We start from the raw sequence: 12,247 nt of genomic DNA on the forward strand, positions 1-12,247 counted from the left end.
AAAATGCAAACATAAATAGAAAAATAAGCAGAAAATCTGTCCTAAAAATTCAAACATAAATAGAAAAATAAGTAGAAAAATATGTCCTAAAAATATCTAAACAAAAGTAGAAAAATGTCATAAAAATATCTAAATAACAGTAGAAAAATATGTCCTAAAAATATCTAAACAAAAGTAGAAAAATGTCATAAAAATATCTAAATAACAGTAGAAAAATATGTCCTAAAAATATCTAAACAAAAGTAGAAAAATGTCATAAAAATATCTAAATAACAGTAGAAAAATATGTCCTAAAAATATCTAAACAAATGTAGAAAAATGTCATAAAAATATCTAAACAAAAGTAGAAAAATGTCATAAAAATGTCTAAATAAAAGTAGAAAAATATGTCATAAAAATATAAATGGGTAGAAAAATATGTCAAACTATCTAAACAAAAATAGAAAAATATGCCCTGAAAATATAACCATGAGTAGAACAACATTGTCCATGTGGTGCAAGTTTCCCAGCAGCAGTGTAAATCAGATGCTGATTGGACGAGCTGCTGTGTTTGAACAGGTGAGTGTGCAGGTGTGTTAACGAGGAGTTTAATGAGGAGTTCATCAGCTGCAGCTGCTGATTAGCAGCTCAGATGGTGACAGTGAAGCTCCAGCTTCTTCTCCTGGACCAAAGACACTTCCTCCAAGACTGACAACAACCTGTGAGTCCAGAAACATCTGGTTTTTGTTCATTAGCGTTCTGTTTAGTCGAACATTACCTCCCGGTAAAGCGGCCAATTATTGTTCCTGTTAAATAAAAGTAACTCGTAATTGGTAAAGTGAAATTAATTCATCATATCATGCAAACCTGTGTTAGTTTTTCTAATGCTTCTAAGAAATGCAGAGTTTTTCCCCAAATCTGTGGAGAACCTGGTCCTTCAGGAATCTTATTATAATAAAAATTACAGATCTTTTTTTTTTGGCCTTTTTTTTTTTTTTGATTCAGAAACTCCAAACTGCTTTGCGTGACTTTGCTTTTGTAGATGGAAAAGTTCAGATTTGTACTGTCTGAAAATTTGTGTCTTTAGGAGCTTTGTTTAATTCAGATTTTTTTGTGGATAAAGGATAATTGTGGTTGAGTTCCACCTGGCTTTTCCACCATTATTGTGGTTTTATTGGCTAACTGAACACGCTCCACCTGTTTGTCTGAAGAAGAACCAAATACAAAATGCAAAGGCAGCTTTTCCAAAACAGAAGAGGAAGCAGAAAATTGAAAAATATGTCCTAAAAACACAAACAAAAGTAGAAAAATATGACCTAAAAATACAAACAAAAGTAGAAAAATATGACCTAAAAATATAAACAAAAGTAGAAAAATATGACCTAAAAATATAAACAAAAGTAGAAAAATATGACCTAAAAATATAAACATAAGTAGAAAAATATGACCTAAAAATATAAACAAAAGTAGAAAAATATGTCCTAAAAATACAAACAAAAGTAGAAAAATATGACCTAAAAATATAAACAAAAGTAGAAAAATATGACCTAAAAATATAAACAAAAGTAGAAAAATATGACCTAAAAATATAAACAAAAGTAGAAAAATATGACCTAAAAATATAAACATAGGTAGAAAAAAATTCATCTAAAAATACCAACATAAGTAGAAAAATATGACATAAAAATATATACATAACTAGAAAATTATGAGTAAAAATAAAGAACAGTAGAAAAAATTCACCTAAAAATATAAACAAAAGTAGAAAAATATCTCCTGAAAATATAAACTAAAGTAGAAAAACATGTCCTAAAAATATAAACATGAATAAAAAATATTTCCTAAAAAAATTAACATATGTACACATGATATAAGCATAAATATAAAATCTGCAATTTCTGAGAAAATAAATCCTAAGCATACAGTGTAATAAATAGTGTGTTATTGCTCAGAGGTAATAAGGTACCAATATAAAATAAGGTAATAAAATAGGTTGATCTTGCTTTGTAGAATTTTTCCTGCATAGATAAGTTTTTTTGGCACCACAATGACAATAATTAAGGTGAAAAAATGCACATTTTATAGCAGTCCTGTTAATTTACAAAGCATAATAGATATTCTTACCTATCAAACAGTCAAAAATGACAGGAAAATGCACAGATTTCTGCCAAACTATGCAGAACAGACACAGAATGTTTACTATATGCAGACTGATGATGATTAGTATTGTGTTGGGGCTCATTTAAGTCAATAAAACCCTGATCTGGTTTCAATATAGGACACATTTTTAGACAAATGCTATTAAAAGGAGGACAAGTTACAGTACAAAATGTCACGTCTATATTTTACTGCATTAGAAATATTAAAATTAGGGAAGGGAAAAAAATATATTTTGAAAAGATTTTTTTTGTTAATCAGTGAGAGAACCAGGTGGACATCGAATTATTTACCTCCACGACAAACAACAGATCAGATCTGGATCAAATATCTGCATGAATCTGTTTTTATTTATTTATTTTTGTGTCTGTGTTTGATATAATTGCTCATTCTGGAAGTCTTGGCTCTTCTTAAAAGGAAACTCCAGGAACATGAGAGAAATTCCTGAAGCATCTGAAATTAAACGATATCCATCTGGCCTTTGTCGGCTGAGCTAAATTGAATCCGAACCCCTTGGGAGGTTTTTTCCTGTTTTCGCAGCATCGATAATAAAAATTTCAAGCCGACTGACCGGCGTAGTGGAGAGTTGGTTTAAAGTGCAGAGGAATAAGTGGCACCAGAGTGGAGCATTGGAGGGAAGAAAATGAGGAATGTGAGGAAGATTGAAGTGAAATGGGAAGATTAGGCAGAAAAGTAAAGAGACAAATGGGGTAATAAAGCTGTAATCTATATAAAAGGAGTGGAGAATAGGCAATAAGTAGTATTAGAGACAAAAGAGGGGAAGAATAATAAAGGGTTGAAGAAAAATGCTTAAAATAGCTCAAAAAAATATAAATTACTGCAGGAGCACAGAGATTAGAGGATTTATTCTTGTTGTACATTCACTCTAACTTTGTTCAAAGGCACAAAATCTCCTCTTATGAAGAATTTTCTCAGTAACACCTCCTGAGCAACGCCTTTTTTGAATCACTTCAGCTTTTTTCATCCTGGCTACTGCTGCTTCCCACGTTGATGTGAAACTCTCTCAGCATGCACATTTTGTGGACTTTTTATGTTCATATCAGTTAAAACCAGAGCTTTGCCAGCTGCTCTGTGATGCTGCACTTTAGAGCTAAATGCTAACATGCTAATAACGATAAATCAACACATGCAGGATTTCTTTGTGTGAGTCGGCTTGACAAAGGGTCATTCCAGAATTGGAGGACATTTTACTTCAAATTTCAAATAATCCATGTACAAAATACTAAAACATGCAGTTGTTGTGTAAATGTACTTGTCCTGAGATACATTCTGAAAAACTAGGAGAAAAAAATGTTTGAACATATTTTTAAAATACCAAATAAGTCTGGAGTTCCCACTAAAATACCATTTTTCTCTTGTCCCACCCACTGATGACCAAATTGAATCTCAAATAAAACAGTTAAAATGACATTTAAATCTTCTTTTCTTTGGTATTGTTTCTTTTTCCACTGATGTCTCTTGTAATTGTGGGAACATTTTTTTTAAATCAACATAATATTTTAAATAATAATTATGCATTGAACGTGTTTCCCACAACTCTGTTAGCAAAACCTTTTTAGCTGGTAGAAGAAGAAAACAGTGAATCACATGAAACGCTGAAATTAACATCATCCAACAGTTTTCCTAAAGAATAGGTAGAACAAAGCTGTGTCCTCTCTTCTATTTTTCATATTTTCATCCCATTGTCAGCCTTGATTGAATGTCTCACTCTACCTCATATTATCAGGATCAGACTAATTCTTTGGACTGTTTTCCATCAGTCAGTTTGTCCTCTTGGTCAGCAGTAACAGCAGCTAAATATCTAGCTTCTACTGCTGAGAGAAAGATCACATTAGCATGAACCAGTGGTGTTCAGCTGCTTCAGTCAACAGGGTGTTTTAATGGAGAACAATGACGAATATGAAATATATGATGGTAAAAAATGCTGCTACATCTTTAGTTTCTAAGATTAGTAAAATATGCATTTTTTGCACACAAAGCATATGAAGAACTAATGATATATATTTGTAACTGTTTGTACATGTACTCCTGAAATCAGTTGAAAATGTTCCGATAGTTTTTTGAATATTTCTGCCCGTTTTCTGAATTTTTACAAACCAAGCAATCAACAGAATAATCCAAAATGAAGATGATCATTAGTTGCTGTTCAAAATAAATTTCACTTCAACCAACTACAACAGTAAAATCCTGCTTTTACGTGAATGCATGATTCACCATAATCTAATGATAGAAAATCTGATCGTCACCAGTACATTTTTGTGATGATACTTGAGTAATATTTTCAATGCAGGACCTATGATGATTTATAAAAACAAAATAAATGTAGAAAGACTGAAAAGCAGCATTTCCCTAAAAAAAAGGAAACACTGACCAGAAGAAAATCTCACTGCTCAAAGTTTGCTCCTCTATAGCTTGGGAGACAAAATTGTGATTCTCATTTCAGCCATATTTTAACATAAGTCATACTTGGCTCCATTTTCTTTTCCTTAATTGAGCTACATTTATACAAATATAATACTGAGATGTCTTCCTAATATTTTGTCAAATGTTGTGAATTATCTTTTAATTTCAAGTTTGACTCCTGTTACTATGATCGTTCTCCTCCTTTCTCATCTGAATTTCCTGGTGAATTTTAAAAGAAGAATGTGAGAAACACATCAGTGGAAATTGAAAATTAAAGTAAGAATCAGAGCAAACTTAAAGCAGTAAGATTTTCCTCTGGATAAGCAGACGAAGCTGGAGTCATCCACCCTTTATCTAAGAATGTTTTTTTTTTTCCTTCCAAAAACACCAATGATTTTAATGCTGTAAATGAGGGATTTCTTTGAGTTCTAGAAAAGCCAGTGAGTCTGGAAACGTCATGGCTGCTGGGAAGGAAAAAAAATGGTTAAAGGAAAAGGTTAAAAGGTGCCCTGAGCCTTTGAACCAGGAAATAATGATAAACCTCCTGATGTCAAGGCTACTGAGACAATTGGCATATTTAATTAGGAGGTCATGTTTCAGAGTTTCATGTGGGAGGAAAAATGAATTTAAAGCAACGGAGCTGTTGTCAACTCAGAGCGGCAGTGTGGAGCTGTCATCCTTCACTACACTGAGGAAGAGGATTCCTCTGGATGAAGGCAGAGAAAGGAAAAGATCCCAGTCCTGAATACATATGAACGTCTTGCATTGCTAAAAACGTTCATCTCGTTCTTTGTCTGTGCTGACGATGCAGATAGATATGACTTCTAACCACGTGCAGCCTTCATGATGTGAATCTGTAAAGGTGTGAGAGTCCAAACAACAGCCAGCTATAGCTGAGGGAGATTAAAACAATTCACTGCTGCGTCTCTCAAACACAAACCACCTCCTTCTATCTGATGAAAACACTTCAAAATCAACAGGTGCTAACTTGAGTGATTTTTCATTTTGTTTTCAGCCCAGAGCAGGAGAGCAAGGTGGCAGAAAAGATGGGAACCCAGGCAGCGAAACGAAGATGGCAGGAGGGGGAAAAGAAAGAGGTAAGATTCGAGGGAGAAAAGACAGAAGACGCTCAGCTGAATCTCAGTTTTACTCACTTGTGCGTTTACTCAATGCAAACACACACAGTGACTCAGTGCTTAGTCAGATGATGCTCCAAGGATACCGGTTCTTCTGCCCAGAAGAAAGTTCTCTTCAGAGCTGCTCAGACGTCTCTGGAGGAAGAGTTGAGGGAGTAGGAAGTGAAGCACGCCTGCATGATTTAGCTGCTAGTGTTGCCGTCCTGCGAGTTGCAGCTTCCTCTGCTGCTGCTGCGACTCTGGGTTTCCAACAAAAGGAAACTTGGAATCTGCCCTTCAATTTGGGCTTGTAGCCCTGAGACATTAAAGGCCCAATACTTAGCAAACCTTCCAGCAAATTAACCTTACATGTTCAAAAGATGCAAAAATGGTTAATTTTACTGCAGCTATTTTCAGTTTTTGTAGCTTTAACTCTGTTATTTTTCATGGAAAAACTTTGACAAATTTTGTTAACTCGTGTTTGGTGAGTTGTCAGACAAAGTTGAGGTTATGAAATCAGTAGCATTTCAGAAATGACTGTCTACAATGTATTTTTAATCGACTGCATTTCAAGTCACTGTTTCGTTGCATCGTCTGACAAAAGAAAATAGAAAAATGTGCACACGAGAATGACTTCATTAGGAATAATTTGCATTAGAATGCAGCACGTGTGAGCACAGAGAGCAGGAGGGAAGCTGAGTTTAGGTGAAACTGAAGCACATTAGCTGATATCACTGGTGATTTTCGATCAAAAATGAAAGTAATCCACTGGATCTTTATGCTCTCAGATGCTGGGAGTGCATTAAGACTCATGTGTTCACTCTTGCAGCTAAGAGCAGAACTTTTGGTGAGCTTTAGTTTTGACTTTTTTAGCAGAAGCAGCTGCCTAAAGTAAATAAATTAGGTGGACTGAGAATTAGCAGCTCGTTCTGAATGGTCGACCGTACAAGCAGTGAGAATCAGGATTATACCATCTTTTACATCTAGGGGAGGCTAGAGGAACCACAGTAGTGATGTTTTCCCAACTTTGATTTTGCACCTCCTAATTTTTAGACAAACAAAGAACAAAAAGCAAATGGATTTTACCTCATTTTAAGTCGTTTCCACTGTAGTCCATCTTAGAGCCACCCAAACCTTTCTGCACAGTCCGACTGCAAGAACCGTCCTTTTAGAGCCTCTTTTTGGGCTGTTTTGTTGGGAAAATTTACTTTGGGTCAGGATTTGATAGACTTAATGTTCCAGTCAAAGCTACTGAAAGGACCAATTAGAAAGAATATTCCTTAAATCTTGACCCGAGTTCTTCCAGTGCAAAGCTGCCTATTGTTGTGTAAGACTTGAATTGTACCAATTAAAATCAAAAGGCAAAAACCTTCGTGGTTTAAATGTAAATAATCAACTTGGCCTTTATGACTTCAAAATCTGTGTCGTAAAAAGATGTTGCACAAACGGCGTTAAAAGAGAGCAGAATGTGATAAGTGGTAACCATCCTACCACTGTGTCACCGAAGGATGAAAACCTTCAAATATTGACAATGACTCTTTCACATTAAGTTGTGTAACGGTGACAAGGTGGAGAGGTTCCGCAGCAGCTAATAATGACAGCATCTTAACTCTGCCATGAGTCACCACTCATAAACAGTGAGACGGAGCTCTGCAGTGGCTGCTCTTTATCATGCTGTGCTTTAAAAGTAAGCCGTCATTCGTTATGTGTCTTGTTGGTGCACTGATGTTTTAGCACTGACTCAGTGATGATGGTTCAGCTCTGCTTCAGTCTAATGCTGACCAGTGTTTTAGCTCCAGCAATCTGGTGTTTTACTGGTGTTTTAGCTTGTTTTCAGTTTTTAAATCATTATTTGCATGTGTTGTTGTCGACCAGGTTTAAGGCCAGTATTAATTGATATTTTAGCCATGGTTTGGCCCAATGTTCAGTTCAATCTGAATGATTTTTCTTTTTAAAGTGATGATTATTGACCGAGATGACCATGTGTAAAATCTGGGCTCATAGGTGACAGTAGTTTTTGAACTTTTGCATATTTCCAATCTGTGGATCAATGTTTGAAGAGCCATAACTTCAGAAATAATCAAACTAGAGTCTGGAAATTTTGCAGGTTTGTTGATATGTATATCTGGTTTTCAATGGTGCAACCCTGCTTTGATAGAAAAATACAAACCAGTTGGATGATGGTGCAAATTTAATGTTTCTGTGTATTCCAAACAGCTATTTTTCACCATAGGAGACACCAGTAGGAGCTTAAAAAATGAAGAGTATCATGCCAATCAGAAGCAGACTTTGAGAAAAACATCAAAATTGATACTTTTTTTGCATTGATGGCCAATATTTGAAGATACATTGAGCCGATATGATGGTGAAACCACTCCAATAGTATCCCAACTGGAAGAGTTCTATAATATTGTTACTGCGTCAGTCTAGTTTTAGCTCCAGCAATCTGGTGTTTTAGCACTATTTTGGTGGTGCTTTAACTGGATGTTAAACCATTACTTGAATGTGTTGCTGTCAGCCAGGTTTAAGGCTGTTTATTAATTGATATTTTCGCCATGGTTTGGTCCAACATTCAATTCAATTTGTATGATTTTTCTTTTTAAAGTGGTGATTATTGACTGAGATGACCATTTGTAAAATCTGGGGTCTTAGGTGACATTAGTTGTTGAACGCCAACCTGTGGATCATTGTTTGAAGAGCCATAACATGAGAAATAATGACATTAGAGTCTTGAAAATTTACAGGTTTGTTGATATGTACAGCAGATCTTCAGTAGTGCAACCCTTCTTTGATAGAATGATACAAACCAGTTGTGTGATGGTGCAAATCTGGTCAAAAAAAATCCATGTTTCTGATATTCCATAAAACTTTTTTTTTTTCACCCTAAGGGGCCGATTGTTTTTCCTGTGTGATTGGCACCAATAGGAGCTTAAAAATGTTGAGTATGGTTCAGTCCAAGGCCCTTTATGAGAAAAAAATATCTCAATTTTTTTTTATGGCCAGTATTTGAACATGGATTGAGCAGATATGATGGTGAAACCACTCCAATAATGTCCCAACTGGAAGAGTTCTAACTCAAAAACTAATGTTACCTATGACCCAAGATTTTACACGTTTTACTTAATAACATACAGGCAAAATATCAGACAAATATGGTCAAGAGTCCCGTATTCAACTCTGACTAGTCAGATATTCAGTGATGTTTCAGTCTAATACTAGCTGGTATTTTAGCCCTGGTTTGCTCCAGTAGTCACTGGTGTTTGAGTCTGGTATTTTACTGGTGTTTTAGCAGTACTTTAGCAGTGCTCAGTGTCACTTTATTCCATTTTCATACAGGTTGCTTGGCCAGATTTTGCCCCATTCAGTGGAGTTTTTGGAGTGGAGCCACATTTTAGTGTGAATGTTGGCGAGTGTTTTAGTCTTCTTGTATGTCCAGAATACAACAGTGCATTAGCTCTGGTTTGTCCAGTATTCACTGACCTTTTAGCGTTGTTGTAAGTTCATGGATGTTTTAGCTCTGGTTTGGTTCGATATTTGCTGATGTTTTGGTTTAATCTTCGGCTGTTTCAAGCCTCAGTTGGTCTGTAGCTTGCTTGTACTGAAGTCTTGTTGGACCACTTGTTTTCCATATAAAACGCTGGCCTTGATCTGACAGCATTGATTTCCTGCCACTCCGCACTTGTTTTGTTTTTGAAACGCCACCACTCGGACCTCTAGACTAGACTTGTCTGTTATGAACATCTTCTACTAAAGGTTCATTTTTCACATGCCATTATTCCTGACATTCTGCCTGGAGGGATAGAAGCAGAGCGATTTCTATGCTGCACAGGTTAATTGAGTGTTTTTTTCCCCTTCTGGTGTAGTGAGTGTTGGACGGACAGTGTGTCATTATGTGCAGACATTTCTGCTAATTATTGCTTAAATTTTTCATAAAACTTCGATGTGAAGCTTTGATGCAGATAAGATACAAAGCTCTCATACATTAAGAGTTTCTTTCATGCAATAATACCTCGCAATAATGTTTGCATTTCCCCTGCTGATCCTATTGTGAGACAGTATCATGCTTCATTACAAGTGTGTGCACCTCAGCTGCTCAGGCACGAGTCTGGATGGTTGCATTTAGACGGAAAACCAGAGGACCTGGTTCAACAGACGGACTAATGGTAATCATGGCTGTGCTTTGGTTTGATGATTATGGCTGCAGTGCATCAGTTTATAAAGATGCAGCAGTTGTGTATCTGCAGCGGTGACGGTACTTGGAAGTTGGTTGGTGACACTTCTGTGGTAGAGGCGCTGCAGGTTAAAACGGTAACAGCCAGACATCGATTGTATTTCCATTCACAGCTTCACTCCTCACAACTAGCAGCTGGATATTGTTCCAGATCTGCCTCAACTCCATTGCATCACCAAGTGTCACGTGATATGTGCTGTCTGTGGTATCTACAGTCAATCCTTTAACTGGTTGTTTATCATAACGGGACTGGATCAATGATGGCTGTACTATGAAGCAGGTATCCAGGCTTTCTTAGTGAAAATCGGCTCGAGAAAAACTGAAGCCCCACTTTATCAACTTGTGAGCGTTCATATCTTCTTCTGCACAAAATGAAACAATGATGAGCAGCTGATTCAGTCAACAGGTTGTTAAGAGTATGATGGTAAAAAATGCTGCAACTGCAAATGATGCAAGACAGGAATGCTGGTAGAAATGTGTATTAATATATTACTGATCAATGCAGCCGCACAATAAATCTTTTAAACTTCATATATTTAAACATGATATTATATTGAAGTGCATTTAGGTCTGACATTTAGGTCCCATAATGAAGGAAATCAATTTATTTTATTGCCAAATCAAAGTCAAATTAATGTTATTGATTGGATATTCTCTGTAGTAAACGGACCGAACATAGAAGCATATTTATATGATTTCTGTATCACCAGCTGAATACGTTGGTTTCCATGGTAACGCGATGCATACAGTGTGTGATACTGTAACTACATGGCTTCATTCGGTGGTTTTAGTAACATACAGATCAACAGGTTTGCAGATAAAACGTTTTCCCTTCAGCTGAGAATCTGTAGCTCTCATAAATAATAGTCAGGACACGATTTGGTTAAAGGGAGACGTTTCTTACAGTTTTTGTCATCATTTTGGGAGTTTGTCTAGACATTTTGAATCTCTTTATAATAATTATAATAATAATAGTTTTAGTCATTTTGTGGCTTTTTGTAGTCATTTTAGGACTTTTTCTTGTCATTTTGCATCTTTTTGTAGTAATTTCATGGCTTTTGTAGTCATTTTTTAAAATCCTTTTGTACATATTTTGTACATATAGCATCTTTTTGTTGGCATTTTGGGGCTTTTTCTTGACATTTTGCACTTTTTTATAGTAATTTCATAGCTTTGTTGTTTTGTGGCTTTTTGTCATCATTTTGTAGGCCTTTTACATACATTTTGCATCTTTTGTAGCTATTTTCTGACTTTTTGAATCTGTATTGCTCATGAATTCAAATCAATTCAATTTTATTTATATAGCGCCAATTACAGGTCAGATTGTCTCAAGATGCTTTCCAGAACCAATATGCCTGAACCCCCAGAGCAGCCCTAAGGCAACAGTGGCAAGAAAAACATCCTTTTAACAGGGAAGAACCCTCGAGCAGAACTCGAGCAGGCTCTTTATGTGGGGGAACCATCTGCTGCTGGCTGGACGGGTTGAGAGGGACGGAAGAGGCAGAGGGGTTAGAGGGGTAGAAAGGGAGAGGGATGGGGAGAAGACGAGGAAATGATTTTGTTAAAGGCAGACACTTCTCCAGTCTATCTAAATCTGAAACTCTGAACAGAACCTCCTCCACAGGATCAGTTAATGTGGAGATCTAGCAAGACCTTCCTGACACTGAAAACTCTGACTTTAGGCTCATCATACCTGCTAACACACTAATATCACTTCATCGTACAGCTCCCTCTGATCAGTCTCCTGAAAATGACATTCCTATACAAGTAAACTGAACTTATTTCGGAGGGGAACACATTTTTTGCAGGGTTATGCTTGTTTGTTTTTTTTGTTTTTTTTTTGACACATTTGGCATTTATTTTAGTGCTTCACTGTCAGTAATTTTGATGCCTTAACTTGAACAGGCTTCTGACAAGTAGCTATCGTTAAAGAGTCAACTAAAGTGAGATTTTTCTGAAGCCTTGCCATAGTTTTTGTGCTTTTAAAGGAGCAAAACAGCGATTGGAATGATTGCAAACAGGATGCGAACTCAGGTATTCTGCCTCCAGCGTGGGAACGTAGTTTTTGGGAGACAGGCTTAAATCAACACCCCAGCTGTTAATAAGAATCACAGGGAGTGTAAAGTAGTCCTTGAAAACCTTCTCGCTGCGGCCATTCAAGGTAAAGATGTTTACAAAAAACTCTGAATGATGTTGCTCATTAGAAAAAAGGCAAAAGGGAGCGAAACAGAAACAAACTGCTCCCACATCACGGAAATAAATTATTTTCTGGAGCGTGCTTCTTGCCCTGGAGTCAAATTTATTGCGGGGACATTTTTTATTTATTTTTTGGTTCTGTTTT

The 12,247-nt window shown here is 36.1% G+C and overlaps 1 long non-coding RNA gene across 1 annotated transcript in view; it reads left to right on the forward strand.

The window, feature by feature from the left end:
* The first annotated feature begins 626 nt into the window (after positions 1-626).
* Positions 627-12,247, forward strand: part of LOC129348210 (uncharacterized) — a 29,433-nt gene continuing 17,812 nt past the window's right edge. The window contains exons 1-2 of the long non-coding RNA XR_008600684.1: positions 627-700; positions 5,576-5,657. This is a non-coding gene — a long non-coding RNA (uncharacterized LOC129348210). The remainder of the gene's footprint in view (positions 701-5,575; positions 5,658-12,247) is intronic.

The sequence above is a fragment of the Amphiprion ocellaris genome, chromosome 23 (genome assembly GCF_022539595.1).
Source record: "Amphiprion ocellaris isolate individual 3 ecotype Okinawa chromosome 23, ASM2253959v1, whole genome shotgun sequence".
In the NCBI taxonomy this organism is placed as follows: Eukaryota; Metazoa; Chordata; class Actinopteri; family Pomacentridae; genus Amphiprion; species Amphiprion ocellaris.